Source organism: Physeter macrocephalus, chromosome 20, assembly GCF_002837175.3.
Source record: "Physeter macrocephalus isolate SW-GA chromosome 20, ASM283717v5, whole genome shotgun sequence".
Classification (NCBI taxonomy): Eukaryota; Metazoa; Chordata; class Mammalia; order Artiodactyla; family Physeteridae; genus Physeter; species Physeter macrocephalus.
Genome location: NC_041233.1, coordinates 96986382 through 96994518, shown reverse-complemented (window position 1 = coordinate 96994518; position 8137 = coordinate 96986382). Strand labels below are relative to the sequence as shown.

The following is an 8137-nucleotide window of genomic DNA, read 5'->3' as shown; positions in this document are numbered from 1 at the left end:
CTGTTGTGGCCTCTCCCGTTGCGGAGCGCAGGCTCCGGACGCGCAGGCTCAGTGGCCATGGCTCACGGGCCCAGCCGCTCCGCGGCACGTGGGATCCTCCCGGACCAGGGCACGAACCCGTGTCCCCTGCATCGGCAGGTGGATTCTCAACCACTGCGCCACCAGGGAAGCCCTCATTGTAGTTTTGATTTGCATTTCTCTAATGATTAATGATGTTGAGCATTCTTTCATGTGTTTGTTGGCAATGCTTTTTTAAAAATAATTTTTTAATTGAAGTATAGTCGATGTACAATGTTCTGTTAGCTTCAGGTATACAGCACAGTGATTGTTTTATACATATAATTATATACACACACGTATTCTTTTTCGGATTCTTTCCCCATGTAGGTTATTACAAAATATTGAGTATAGTTCCCTGTGATATATAGTAGGTCCTTGTCTATCTGTTTTATATATAATAGTGTGTATATGTTACTCCCAAATTCCTAATTTATCCACCCCCCCACCTTTTCCCTATGGTAACCATAAGTTTGTTTTCTATGTCTGTAAGTCATTTGTAAATAAGTTAATTTGCATCATTCTTTTAGATTCCACATATAAGCGATCCTGTATGATATTTGTCTATCTCTGACTAACTTAGTATAATCTCTAGATCCATCCATGTTGCTGCAAATGGCATTATTTCATTCTTTTTTGTGGCTGAGTAGTATTCGTGTGTGTGTGTGTGTGTGTACCACATCTTCTCTTTCCATTCATCTCTCAATGGACATTTAGGTTGCTTCCATGTCTTGGCTATTGTAAATACTGCTGCAGTGAACGTGTATCTGCAGGGCACGTGTATCTTTTCAAATAATGGTTTTCTCTGGATATAAGGTGCATCGCTTTTTGATTTACTTAATTCTTTCATAAATTTCATAGACCTTTCTAATTGAGTAGTACTAGTACTTTATGGTACATGACTTTCTAAATTCAAAGTCTTTGCTGTAACTTGGAATTCTGTTCATGTCAATAATCCTTATGGGTCATTGAGTACTGTGTTGATGATATACACGGATTAAAGAGACAGCAGCCAATGGGGATGTGTGCAGAGTCTGTGTGTCGTTGTGTGTTTGTGGTGGTGGAGTGATGAGTTAGGGAAGACTCTATATCAGGAATAATCTTGAAGAGGTTTCAAAGGTAAGTTGGTGACTGGGAGAAAAACAATCTTTGGTTAGACTATTTAAGTCAGCAATATATTGATTCAAGATAGAAAAAACATTTGGAATATGGATAAATACAGGGAAGGAGCAACAATTTTTCTGACATTTTCTTAAGTCCTTATTTGGAGTTTAGTTATTTCCAATAATTATCCCCATTTTTCTGTTGAAGAAAATAATTGTTCATAGTAAAGCAGACTACCTTGGAGAATAGAAAGCTCCTGGCACCAGAAGATGTTTAGAGGTTTGGAAAAGTAATTACTCCAGGTTTTCTTTTCACTTTTCTGAACACTTTAAACATTTCCTGCTGCCAGGAGCTTTCTATTCTCCAAGGAAGCCCATTTTACTAGGGATAGTTTCAGTGGTTCTACACTCCTAGAACTGTGACTTCCATGTTCAGTACGATTCCTGCCTAGTTGGATGACAACATAATTAACCTACTCCTTGTACAGGGCAGCTGTAAATATTTTAAATGTGCTGTCAAATTTCTCCTGAGCCTTGTATTTTTCCCTTCAGGATAAACATCTCTACTTTGTTCAACCATTTTTATATGCCATAGTTTCCAGTTGATTTCCTGACCTGATTGCTCTTCTCTGGGAAGTCTTCAGATGGGATTTTGTGCTCTGAGTACAGCCCTTCTCTGTAGAACGTGTTGGTACCATTACATTCCTTTATCTAACATTACTGTCACTTAGGACTACATCAGCTTTCTCAGCACATGTCATCCTGCTTCCCTGCTTCTCCAAGGCTGGGATATGTGGTTGCCACAGCTTGCTGGTGCCCTTACATTTTTTTATGCAGTTATGGTTTGCTTGTGTTTTTGTTTTCAAAAGAAAGATGGATTCATTGTGTTGAATTCATTCGATTGGATTTTGTACTAGCAGAGATCCTTGCTCATGGGATTTAATGTTTCTTGAACATTTGAATAAGTAAGAACATTTGAATTGAATAAATAATGAACCTTTATACGTTTATACTCCTTTTCATGATATGTGTAGCAGTTTGACCTGGAGTTGTTGGGATTATAAGTCAAACGTTAAAATCGATGTTATCAAAGCCTGCCATTTGGATAAGCAAGTTCACTTCAGAAGAATTTTGTGTTGAACTCTGAGTGCTTTAAAAAAAAAAAAAAAGAAAACTTGTTTTTACTTAGGGAATGATTTATCTATTATGGAAGTTTGTCTTAGAGCACAGTTTTAGATAATTATTTGCTTACTCTTCATTCCCATCTTCCTCTTCGCTTGCTGATAAATAGCCTAGTGGCTTTTAGTAAAATAAAAACTAATCAACAGCGTTCTGTAAATAATTGTAAAATTTCTGAGCCAACTGCTAGTCTTACCCTTCTTCTTCCCAAGTTTTAGGGTGGTCATTATAACCTTTATCAGATACAGAGTATAACTAAGTAGATTTGCCCCATCTGTCCTACCTGTGCAGTGAAGTGGACTGACAGTATGTGGAACCAGAAGTTGATGGTGGTCATTATTGCAAGGGGTAGGGAAGACGATAGCAGCCAAGAATGCCATTTTACCTGAAACTTGTAAGTGACTTGGTAGAGGAAACACTTATTCAAGCAAAGGTGTAACTGGAATTCCCTGGCAGTCCAGTGGTGAGGACTCTGCAGTCACTGCCAAGGGCCCGGGTTGGGGAACTAAGATCCCACAAGCCACATGGTGCGGCCGGAAAAAAAAAAAGGTGTAGCTGATTAGCTTTCACAGAGGATTAAGAATTACCACTTACTTCTGCAGTTGGAATTAAATTATTTACTTCTTTATCCTAACACACATGGGGGGGGAAGGGAGAGGCGTTTCAAGTACAGACTATACTACTCTACCTTTTTATGTTTTTCTTTCCCTTTGTATTAATGATATATATTATTAAATAGCCTAGATTTGCCACTGTTTATGTCAGGTTTGTATTTATATACAGAGCTAGAAATAGAAAGATACGGTCTTATTTGAAATGTCTGTTTGCAGAGGGGGGGAATATCTGAATTTACTTGGAAGTGTCAAACATACTCTGATACTGTAATACTAGTGGTTATTTTGACCTAATTTTAGATGAAGTTAATGGGAGCTGTGATCAGTCACTAATGTGAAATAATGTTTGGAGGATAAACTTTATGGTTGCGTAAGTTAAAAGTAAATCACTTTAATCCTAAAGCCAGAAGGAAAGGATGTGTTCTTTCTTCTATGTTTCCTGTCGAATCTTACAGCTGAGTTGGAGGAGTCGTGAATCGGCAATTTCTAAGAAGTTAAAAGTAGTTTTGATAATTCATAAAGCAGTATCTTCTCCTTTGAGAGTCCTTTCTCAGGATAGCATAATGATGTGGAGGCACTGATTCATGGTTTACAAGGAACCTTTTTATAATAGGACCTAAGAGAACCTTAAATAGGCCAACTTGCAGCAAACGTCTCAAAAAAGGAATGTTGTTAGAAATCTTTTGACATTCTGAAAGTTACAAGAAAAAAAGTTCTTCTGTAGAGGTAATCTTCAATTTGCTTCTCTCTTGCTAATTGTTTCTTCTTTTATATAATTAAAAAAATTTTTTAAATTGTGGTTAAAACACAAAATTTGCCATCTTAACCATTTTTAAATGTACAGTTCAATAATGTTAAGTATATTCACATTGTTATGCAACAGATCTCCAGAACTTTTTTTTCTTACAAAGCTGAAACTCTGTACCTGTTAAACAACTCCCCATTTCCCCCTCCCTCCAGCCCCTGGCAGCCACCATTCTACTTTCTGTGTATTTGTCTACTTTAGGTAATCCTGTATAAGTGGGGTCATACAGTATGTCTTTTTGTGACTGGCTTATTTCACTGAGCATAATCGTGTGACAGGATTTCCTTCCTTTTCAAAGCTGAATAATATTCCATTGTATGTAGAGACCACATTTTGTTTTGTTTGTTCACTCATTTGTTGATGGGCATTTGGATGGCTTCCACCTCCTGGATACATTGTGGATTATGCTGCTATGAACATGGGTGTGCAAATATCTTTACAAGATCCTGTTTTCAATTCTTTTGGATATATACCCCGAGGTGGGATAGTTGAATCATATGGTAATTCTGTGTGTAACTTTTTGAGGAGCTGCCATACTGTTTTCCATAGCAGCTACACCAATTTGCATTCCCACTAATGGTGAAGAAGCGTTCCAATTTCTTCACGTTTTCGGCAGCACTTGTTATTTTGTTTTGTTTTCTGTAGTAATTATCAATTTTTCAGACTAACCATAATGATCAAATAATTTTTGAGTGCCTGAGTGTACACAAATAGGAGATTCGGGTGTAGTCTAAAAAGCTAGGGTTTTACATTGTTCTTTAACTTGCTTTTAACAGGTCTGGTATATTGTTTCTTCTTGATTTTCAGCAAAACCAGTAGGGAAATTTTTACCAGGGTAGAAGAAGCAGTGGAACATTGTGTAGCTAAAATTGCAGACCTCAAACTTGGCACAGGTATTAGGCTGATAGAAAAAAAGTCAAGTTCAGTAGACCAGATTGTGGGGAAAGCATGATTCATGTCATAGAGTTTACAAATAACAGGTGTACATAGTGCACTAGGATGCTTCTTGCCCATTAATGGAAATGTTCCAGAGACTGAACAGTCTAGAAAGATGGATAAGGTGGTGGATCTCTTCAACTCCCCAGTGTTTCACTTTTTCCATCATAATGCCTAGTTTCTGTCCTTTTTCTGTTACAGATGCTAGGTAGTATCAAGATTGTTTCCTTGCTGTTAAATGTGGAAACAATGAACCCTCCAAAAATAGAAAAAAAAATCTAATGTTTTGGGAGTTTTTCCACTGTAGTGTTTATTTATTCGTGTATCCTCTTAACAATCATATCAGAAACAACATGATCAGCCTCCTATAGACTACACATATTAGAGAAACAAGTAACTTGGATAGAAAAACATGGGAAATTACTGAACTAAGAGCAAGTAGTGACTTAATTTTGAGTGATACTTTTTTGGACCTTTAGTATGCCAATCGTTCCCTCTGGTGATATAGGCATAATTAAGCCAAAAAATGAAATAAAACCCTTGAGATTCTTCACACTCCGTTTTCTCATTCTCTGCACTTCCAGGTCCTCATCGGTTTTTTCCCTTTTGCCCTTCCTTCTGTAGCACTCCTGTGTCCCTTGAAGGTTTTCTTCCCTCTTTTCGCTTCCTCTGACTCTGGCAGCTCCCAGATGCGCGTTGGTGGCACTTTATCTTGTTTCTGTAAACCCTCCCGGCCAGTCATTTATCTTGTTTCTGTAAACCCTCCCGGCTGGTCACAGCCTTCTCATCTTAATTACATTCTCCCTACTTCTGCTGTCTTCCCTGAAGTCTTCCTGTTTTGCTAAGATGGTGCCCCTTAAGCCCTCGGTTTGCCATCTGCCTTTCTCTTCCTTCGACTGATGCATGCGGCACCGGAGAGCAGTCCCCACAGCCGGAAGCTGTGTCGGGTGTGCAGCTGCACTTCCGGTGGCGGGACACCCCTCCGGCTGCCATCTTGGTAGGGGGGCCGAGGGTGTCGGCTGGGCCTGAGCCCGAGCCTGCTGTCAGGAGTGGGAGGGCACCAAGTAAGAGACCTATTAAGTTTCCTGCGGAGAGAAGAGGGAAGGTCAGTGTGGCTTTGGGGATGATATTAGTAACCGAATTAAGGTTTCCAGGGAAAGGCTAAACAGCTTGGCCGTTAGCTGTCACCACTGATGCGATGACGCTTAATCGTGACCTTTTTTTAAACCCCCCATAATAGTTTTTCTTTAATCATAGTGTCGATGTTAATGTCCCCTGAAACATCCACTTGTGACAGTAGGGGCGATTGAAAAAAGCGTGTGCTTAGACAACTTCCTCCACACCCACTGGCAATGGCTCCTTGATAGGCGAGGATGGCTGTGACAGAGCCCATTCGAGCTCTGCCCTGTACCCACAACGCTAATCTGGAGCAATGCGCTGTGTGGGTGTGGTTTATGAAATACAGGCATAAATATAGACCCAGTCTTTTTCCTGAAATGCAGTACTTATTCTTTTCCTGAAGCCTCAATATGGTTTTTAAGATTTTTTTGTGTCCTGCATGAATAACTTTGGTAATTATGACTAGAAAATCCAAAACCTCATTCATCTGGATGCTGTAAAGGAGAAAAGACAAGACTGCATAGCATAATGTTAAGAGTCCAGGCTCTGAGCTGCTTGAATGGAAATCTCAGCTTTAACGCTTACCAACTTTTTGACCTTGGGTAGGTTCCTTAACCCTTAGTTAACCTCATTTGCAAACTAACTCCTATCTCAGAGGGTTGTGATAAGGGTGATTGAGTTGATACAGGTCCACACTTCCTTCTCTGAAATCCTTGGGTCCAGATGTGCTTCAAAATCTTTTAGATTTTAAAAGGTAACACAGATTCAAACCCCACGGAGAGTGGGGAGGAGGTCGTGATGGCGGCCCCGGAGCCGGAAGTGCAGCCTCTGGCCGCGGTCTCTGGCCGAGGACGTGGTGAAGAAGAAACCTCGGGCCACTGCTAAGGCGAGCAGCAGGAAATGCCAGCAAACCCTGGCAGAACTGGAGAGCGTGCTCAGCCACCTGGAGGGTCTCTTTGCCCGGACACTAGTACCACGAGTGCTGATCCTCCTGTAGGGCAATGCCCTCAGTCCCGAGGAGTTCTACGAACTTGACTTGTCCCTCTTGGTCTGCAGCAGCGTGGACCCGAGCCTGATCACAGCAGCTTGTTTGTGCTACCTCCTCCGAGCCATTTTCATGGCTGATGCCTTCAGTGAGCTGCAGGTTCCTCCACTCATGGGCACCATCGTCATGGCACAGGGTCACCACGACTGTGGAGAAGACTGGTTTTGACCCAAGCTCAACTACAGAGTGTCCGGCCTGGACCACAGATTGGCTGTGACCCAACCCTGTGGCCGACCCGCCATCCCAGCTCCAGCCTGGGAGGAGTACATTTGGTCCCAGGCACCAGTGACACCGAAGGGCTTCCACGAGTGAACGGCAATGCTCATCGCGAACACGATGGCTAAATTGTCTTTCCCCCTGGCATCAAGTCACCCATCTCTTGCTTGGAGCTAGTTAATTCCTGGTGAGAGGAAGGTCCTCTCCTCCTGGCTGCCTGCCTCTGTTATAGACTTCCCCGGGGGCTGATGGTATGGCTAGGGCTATAATCATCATCACTGAACAAGCATCTCTTTGAATCAAAGGCTGATTTTCCCAGAGGGTGCTGGGTCAGGTGTTTCTTTTGGGGGTTGGAAAGCAAACATGGGCCCATAGACGGACACCCCTATGGAGGTGACCCTTTCCTGCTTTTTACTGTGGCCTTTCAGAATTTTTACTAGGGACATAATGTGGCTGTGACTCGTGAACTTAAATATAAAATGAATGGATTAATGTTAAAAAAAAAAATAACACAGTGTATAACCCACTGAACACAATACCCCCAGTGAGGTCTAAGGTAGAGCCTAGTAATTAAGCAGACTACTATTTCTCCAGTGAAACAAATAGTTACACTCAGTGGGCGCAGTGAAAACTAGTCATTTGAGGTCATGTTTTGCCACCCAGTGCAGTTACATATACGACCCTTCTCCCCCCATCGCACACAACTTTAGGCTTTCTGAGCTTTTAGGTTTTGGAATTGGATTAGGGTTTGTGGATCCCTACATAGCCATTTGTAAGCACCATATTAATGTTAGTTGTATGCAGAACTGAGTTCTTTCTATACTTTAGGACCTTTGGCTTGTCACTATAAGAATAGTTAAATCATTGTGGTTTTAAGTGAATATGGTGGGGGTCACGTAATTATATGTATTTTTCACATATTACTATTTCATTTGGGTTTCAGGTCTACCCCTTTTTCCAATGGTAAAATAATAAGAAAGATTGGGCTTCCCTGGTGGCGCAGTGGTTGAGAGTCCGCCTGCCGATGCAGGGAACGTGGGTTCGTGCCCTGGTCCGGGAGGAT

General features: G+C 41.4%; 1 protein-coding gene and 1 pseudogene across 4 annotated transcripts in view; both read left to right on the top strand.

Annotated features, from left to right (window-relative positions):
• Positions 1–8137, top strand: part of RBPMS (RNA binding protein, mRNA processing factor) — a 196758-nt gene that overhangs the window by 39714 nt on the left and 148907 nt on the right. The window lies entirely within an intron of this gene.
• Positions 5594–7841, top strand: LOC102992984 (MAD2L1-binding protein-like; annotated as a pseudogene).